Source organism: Rosa rugosa, chromosome 2, assembly GCF_958449725.1.
Source record: "Rosa rugosa chromosome 2, drRosRugo1.1, whole genome shotgun sequence".
Taxonomy (NCBI): domain Eukaryota; kingdom Viridiplantae; phylum Streptophyta; class Magnoliopsida; order Rosales; family Rosaceae; genus Rosa; species Rosa rugosa.
The window spans coordinates 12862471-12870238 of NC_084821.1; the positions used below are offsets into that span (position 1 = coordinate 12862471).

The 7768-nt window shown below is 40.0% G+C and overlaps 1 non-coding gene and 1 pseudogene across 1 annotated transcript; one reads left to right on the forward strand and one right to left on the reverse strand.

Moving 5' to 3' along the window:
• Positions 1-397: 397 nt before the first annotated feature.
• LOC133730376 (uncharacterized) lies at positions 398-7387 on the reverse strand (annotated as a pseudogene).
• LOC133735003 (small nucleolar RNA R71) lies at positions 5268-5374 on the forward strand. The gene has a single exon (XR_009858743.1). It is a non-coding gene; the product is annotated as a small nucleolar RNA R71 (small nucleolar RNA).
• Positions 7388-7768: the final 381 nt, after the last annotated feature.

Below are 7768 nucleotides of genomic sequence, written 5' to 3' on the forward strand. Positions count from 1 at the left end.
TTTTTTTTAAACAAGGTAAAACAAAACATAGAACACAGACCTAAGAAAAATTTAAAAAATACGAAATCTCACCCCCAAACTTAAATTGAGCATTGTCCGCAATGTGAAAAACAATCAGTACCAGGATTGAAGTGCATACTGCAACCCCAGAATATAAAACAGTAGTACAACAATAAAAGGAAGGGGACAGAACACGACCAAAACAACTAACGGATGAAAAAGAACTACTAAAATAGGAGAAAAGAGTTAGGAAACGTCCCTGGTATGAAGGTAGCAGATGTGAACACGATTAGAAGCCCCATTCTTGATGAACACACACTCATCTTCTTCCAAGAATCATTGGGTTGCCTCCCAACAAGCGCTAAGTTTTATGTCTTCAGCCAGACCAAGTTTAAGCTCATTCATTTGGGGGATCAGTGAACGAAACATGCTGCTCATTGGTGTCAAAAGATGTCTCCAAGTAAGGTTTGAGACGTTGACGATTCACTTTGAATACAAAGTTGTTCCTCAAGTTCTTGATTTCAATTGCTCCATGGGGAAACACCTTTGTGACCAGAAAAGGACCCATCCACCAAGATTTCAACTTCCCTGGAAAGAGTCTCAGTCGAGAGTAATATAGCAGCACCTTTTGGTTTGGTTCGAATGTCTTTTGACGAATGACTTTATCATGAAACCTCTTGGTGCGCTCCTTGTAAATTTTTGCATTCTCATAAGACTCATTACGAATTTCCTCCATCTCATTCAGCTGCAATGCTCTCTGTTCACTGGCTGCATTCATGTCAAAATTGTAGTGCTTGATTGCCCAATATGCTCGGTGCTCCAACTCCACCGGAAGATGACAAGCCTTCCCAAAAACTAAGCGATATGGCGACATGCCAATTGGAGTTTTATTGGCTGTCCTATACGCCTATAGAGCATCATTCAAACGTTGAGACCAATCTTTTCTATCCGGGCGAACTGTTTTCTCCAAAATATTTTTAATTTCCCGGTTGGAAATCTCAACTTGACCACTAGTTTGAGGGTGGTAAGGTGTAGCCACTTTGTGAGTGATGGAATACTTCTTCATAAGTGATGCGAATGGCTTGTTGCAAAAGTGTAGTCCTCCATTGCTTATAATGGCTCTAGGAGTGCAAAAATGAGCAAAAATATTGTCTTTGAGAAAGGAGAGTACCACCTTGTGATCATTAGTCTTGCAAGCAATTGCTTCAACCCACTTTGATACATAATCCACTGCCACCAATATGTAGAGATTGCCAAAGGATTGAGGGAAAGGTCCCATGAAGTCTATTCCCCAAACATCAAATAATTCAACCACCAAAATATTACTCAAAGGCATCATGTCACGTTTAGAGATATTACCCATTCGTTGGCAGTGATCACATGAAGAACAAAATTCAAAAGAATCCTTGAATAATGTTGGCCAATAAAAGTCACTTTGGAGAACTTTAGCTGCTGCTTTCTTGGCTCCAAAATGCCCGCCACAAGCATAACTATGGCAGAAACGAAGAATGCTTTGAAACTCACTTTCTGGTACACATTTTCTAATCAATTGGTCTGGGTAATGTTTGAATAAATATGGTTCATCCCAAATATAATGCTTCACTTTAGAAAGAAATTTATCCCTCTCTTGCTTGCTCCAATGCTCTGGAATTTTTTTAGTAACAATAAAGTTCACAATATGAGCAAACCAAGGAGGAGAATCACGTACCATAAATAATTGTTCATCAGGAAAATTTTCATTCAAAGAAAGGCAGTCCACTTCATCATCTTCATGCACCAATCTACTCAAGTGGTCTGCAACCACATTCTCACTTCCTTTTTTATCTTTTATCTCCAAATCAAATTCTTGAAGTAAGAGAACCCAAAGGATTAGCCGAGGCTTGGCATCTTTCTTGGCAAGTAAATATTTAAGGCCAGCATGATCAGTGTAGACAATTACTTTGGAACCAATCAAATAAGACCTGAACTTGTCTAGAGCAAACACAACCGCAAGCAACTCTTTCTCTGTGGTAGAATAGTTAAGCTAAGCATCATTTAGAGTCTTTGAAGCATAATAAATAGCATGAGGAAGCCTCTCTATACGCTGCCCCAAAACTGCACCCACCGCATAATCCGATGCATCACACATTAATTCAAACGGTAAGTTCCAATCCGGAGGCTTTATGATAGGAGCTGAAGTTAGGAGGGCCTTGAGCTTGTTAAACGCCTCTAGACATGCTTCATTAAACACAAATTCTACATCTTTTGCTAATAAATTGCTCAAGGGTCCTGCAATTTTGCTAAAATCCTTCATGAAATGCCGATAAAATCCAGCGTGGCCAAGGAAAGAATGCACTCCCTTTACTGTTGTTGGTGGAGGAAGATTAGTAATTAAATCCACTTTTGCCTTGTCAACTTCAATGCCTTTGCTTGAAACAATATGTCCCAACACAATACCTTGCTTGACCATAAAATGGCACTTCTCCCAATTTAGCACAAGATTGGTTTCTTGACATCTTTTGAGCACTAGAGCTAAATGAAACAAACAATCATCAAAAGAAAAACCAAAAACAGAGAAGTCGTCCATAAATACCTCAATAAATCGCTCCACCATGTCGGAGAAAATACTCATCATACACCGTTGGAAGGTAGCCGGTGTATTACACAATCCAAAAGGCATTCTCCGGTAAGCAAAAGTACCAAAAGGGCAAGTAAATGTAGTCTTTTCTTGGTCCTCTGGTGCAATAGGAATTTGATTATACCCTGAATAGCCATCAAGGAAACAATAATAACTATGACCCGCCAATCGCTCGAGCATTTGATCAATGAAAGGTAATGGAAAGTAGTCTTTGCGTGTGGCACTGTTGAGCTTTCGATAATCAATACACACTCTCCAACCCGTAGTCATTCTTGTAGGCACTAATTTATCTTTTTCATTTTTCACAACGGTTATTCCCGACTTCTCAGGCACCACTTGAACTGGGCTAACCTATTGGCTATCTGAAATTGGATATATAACTCCAACATCGAGGAGCTTCAAAATTTTAGCACGCACAACTTCTTTCATTAGTGGATTCAAACGCCTTTGTGCATCACGTGTTGGCTTCATATTGTCTTCAAGATGGATTCGGTGCATACACATTGTAGGACTTATACCTTTAATATCTACAATTGTCCATCCAATCGCTGTTTTGTGAGCTTGAAGAACTTGCAACAACTTCTTTTCATCTTCTTCACAAAGGTCCGAAGCAATAATCACTGGAAGTGTCTCACATTCACCCAAAAATACATATTTCAAGTGTTGTGGCAGTGGCTTGAGCTCTAACTTCGGTGCTTGCTGAATGGAAGGCACAACTTTATTTGTGGACAGAGGTAAAGACTCAAATTGGTTCCACTTTCTTGATTCAAAAACCGGTGCAACATTAAGAAGCTTCTCTAACTCATCAACCTCTCTCTTGGCATCAAAATCCATTCCCGATTGTGTTAAACATACTTCAAGGGGATCTTGAGATGAATTCAAAATAAAAGATTCATGAGTAATAGGAGAAATAGAATCAACCATAAAGCATTTACCATCATCAGAGGGACGTCGACCCGCTTCAAAAATCTTGTACTCCACTGACATGTCACCAACTGTCATAGATAGAAGTCCATCTTTCACTTTAATTATTGTATCTGCTGTAGCCATAAACGCACGACCCAAAATGATCGGTACATCCTCACTTGAATAAGCATCTGGTTCAGTTTCAAGAATGACAAAATCTGCAGGCAATATGAACTTATCGACCTTCACTAACACATCTTCAACAATTCCCTTTGGCCTTTTGACCGATCGGTCTGCAAATTGCAAGGTGATTGATGTTGGTTGCAAGTCACTAAGCTTTAATTTCAAATATAGAGAGTATGGCATTAGGTTAACACTGGCCCTCAAGTCCATCAAAGCACGCTCAAAATAATGGTCACCAATTGTGCAGGGGATTGTAAAGCTTCCTGGATCCTTCAACTTTGGAGGGAGTCTTCTTTGAATTACGGCACTGACCTCTTCTGACAACAACACCTTCTCATGATCTTCAAATTTTCTCTTATTAGTGCATAACTCCTTCAAAAACTTCGCATAGGCTGGGATTTGTTTAATGGCATCAAGCAAAGGAATATTAATTTGCACCTTGCGAAATAGTTCCATAATCTCGGTCAAGTGCCTATCTTTCTTTGGCTTCTGAAGCAACTGTGGATATGGAGGTTGAGGAACAAATTGAGACTCTGCAGTATGCCTTAAAGTCGTTTCTGGGGTGCTAGAAGTCGCTGGGTTTGAATCAGTTCGTTTTCGGGATTGCTGTTGCAGCTTCAATCCTCCTGCAGAATCCTTCTCTGCTGATTCATTAATTTCTGGGACAGCAACAGACTCATCAATCCCCTGTTCAACTTCTTCTTTTTGCTCGACTTCTTCTTTATCTCTTGGACTACGAACTTTAATATCAACTTCTTTTCCACTCCTCAACATGATCACAGCTTTCATAGGCTCATGGTTCTCAAATTGACCCCTTGGATTAGCAAGAGTTTGGCTAGGTAAACGCCCTTGTTCTCTCTCATTCAAGACAGTGGCAATCTGACCAACTTGAACTTCTAGCTTAGAAATAGCTTGAGATTGAACTTGCTGCTCTTTCTTGGTCTCTTGAATAGCTTGAAGCATCTGAGCATTGGCCTTTTGAAATTCCATCTGATTTTGTGCAAGTTGCTGCATGGTTTCTTCAAGAGATGGTTTCTTTTGTTCAATTGGCCCTTGATAATTTTGCATGGGAGGATTCCTTGGCATCTGCACTTGATTATTATTGCTATAAGAGAAATTTGGATGTTGCCTCCAACCTGGATTATAAGTATTTGAAAAAGGATCATTCACAGGCCTTTTATAATTATTCACCATGTTGACTTGCTCATCTTGGATGAAATTTTCGGGACAAGCCTCTGTGGTATGTGCAATACTTGAACACAAAGCACATGTCTCCCTTGCAGTCTTATTTAACAGAGAAGTAAGGCTCTTCATTTGGCTTGCCAAGGCTGCAACTTGCTCTTCCAACTTAGTGTTTGCACTAACCTCATATAGTCCTCCTCTTTTGGGCACTGATGTATAAGGATCATATTGCTGCGAATTTTCACATATAGTCTCAAAAGCTTGAATTGCCTCTTCTGCTGTCTTTCCCATCAAGCTTCCACCAATTGTAGCATCCACCATACTTCTACTTTGGGAGTTCAAACCTCTGTAGAAAAATTGAGCCTTCTGGGGTTTAGAAAATCCATGGTGAGGACACTTCAAGAACAAATCCTTATAACGCTCCCAACTCTCATAAAAAGGTTCTCCTTCGGGTTGAGAGAAACCAAAAATTTCTGCTTGGAGAGCATTGGTTTTCTTAGCTGGGAAGAATTTCAACAAGAACTTTTTAACCAAATCATCCCAAGTATTAATGGAACCAGGGGGAAGAGAGCTTAGCCACTTTCTTGCCTTGTCTTTCAATGAAAAAGGAAAAAGCCTTAAATGGATATGCTCATCTGATATCTCATACCGAAAAGTTCCACATATGTCTTTGAATTCCTCCACATGGAGATAAGGATCTTCATTTGTCTTCCCATAAAAGTTAGGCAAGCTCTAGATTGTTGTTGGTCTAATCTCAAAACGCACTCCTGCAGGAATAGGAGGTACAACAATACAAGATAATGTTGTGAGTGCAGTAGTAGCCGTGAACTCCTTCAACGCTTTTGTTTCATCTTCTGCCATTGGAACAGCAACTTGTGCTTGAGTTCTTGCTTGCCTTAAGAGTCTTCTACGAGTTCGTTCAATCTCCGGATCGTATACAATGAGAGCTAAATTCTGGGATCGAGAACCCTGCATTAACAAAATTCAAACCTACAAGAAAACAAACAAAAAAAATAAATAAATAAGTAAAACAAAAGAAAAAAACTATACAAAAATTAAGTACGGCACAACTGACAAATCAAATTAAATTAAATCAGTCCCCGGCAACGGCGCCAAAAATTTGTTGTCAATTTTAATTTAGTACTCGCAAGTGCACGAATCAATTGTAGAATAGAGGTGCAAGCACGAGGTCATTCCCTCAAGGACTGATTGAAACAATTTTGTTATGACAAATGTGCTACACTTAAGTGAGACAAACTGATTTTTATGATGTGATTGAGTTTTAAACGGAAAATTAAAGAAAGAAAAACTGAAATTAAAGACAAGAATGAGCAATGAGATTCTTTAGAGTTTAAGAACAGATTATGAAGATGTTAAAGCATTGAATCCACCACCTAATACTTCCATCCGATTCTCTAGTTGTTAACTATTGAACACCTAGATTTCATGCTAAAGATTTCCGTACATAAGCCTTATTGATCCCGGACATATGCCAAAGTTCTTCTAACCTATGAATTCCAACTTATTGATCCTGTATAGAACTCAAGTAGCCAAACTATAATTTACTCCACTTAATGATCAGGTTCAAGCAAACATGTTCAACTCCATTAAGCACAAAAGAACTAGGAAATCATGCAAACAAGAATATCGACTATGATCAAGCACTTGTATTCTCAATTCACGACTCGTTAATCACAAGATTGAATTATCTTTTGGCACCCTAGAAAACATCTACTCATTGATCAAGCATCATGTTCTCTAACCAAATAACTCATAAACAAAACCTAGGTCTTATTGATCTCGAGCAAAGATTTTGAATAAAAGTTCTATTGAAACGGTGATTAAGAGTTTAACATAGAAATCTAGAAATTCAATAGCAAACCAACTAAATAAATAGAATAGTCATACTAGGGGCTTCATCTCAGCCCTAGCTTAGAAGTTTAGCAATCCATAACTATGAAAAACATGACTAGAATCAAAGAAAACATGAAACAAACAATAGAAGAATTGAGGACCTCGGGTCCAGCGATGGTGAGAGCTTCTCTTTTCCTTATTCTCTGCGGAATATGCTGCCTCTTGTGTCTCTAGACGTTCTAGGTTTTCTGTCTTGTACGTTCCTCCCCAATCCCTACTTGACTTGGGCTTCTCAGGTCTTCTAGTCCAACTTGGAATAGCTTTCTTCTCTCCAAAGAAACGCAGGGTTATTAAAGTCAATGCAAGAAATTACTCCAAATATGTCAAACACGTTCAGCCTTGTTCCATTCAAGTGCTAAGAACAACGGACTTGGGCCTCACAAGTCAGATTCCGAAAAGATATGCAAAATCCGTAAGAATCTGCCTTCCCGAATTAGGTTCACTTAAATCATCATAACTTCCTCCACAAGAATGCGAATCCACTTCCATAAAATTCCTTAGAAAGCTAACATCCGTATCTTTCCAATGGCAGAGGGTGGTGTCATCAAATTCCTTGTTGTTAGTGACCTTCTTGAAAGTGTCCATGTGTACGAAGGGGTCAGCCATGCCGTTGTAATGTGACATCTTTGGTGTCTTTGCATGTGCTGATTTGACGACTTGCCGGATCCTAGCGGTGAATGGCCCTGGCCTGGACGCAAAGAGTGGGTTTGGGATTGGCGCTGGGCCGCCTAACTCCGCCCGGATTAGCGTTTGCTCTAATTGCTGCATCCTTTCCAGGATTAGGGCGGTTGTGTCGCCAGCGGGCCCCGCCTGGAGGTTCCGCTGTGTCAGCTCCCGCCGGGGGGCGGGTGGATTACCTTCAGTTCTCGCCCTAGCTAGAGAGCGGTTGGTGTGCGGTTGTGACTCCGCTTCCTGTTCCAACATTAGCCGGGGTAGGGGAGGTGGGCCCATTCCTAATGGTTCTGG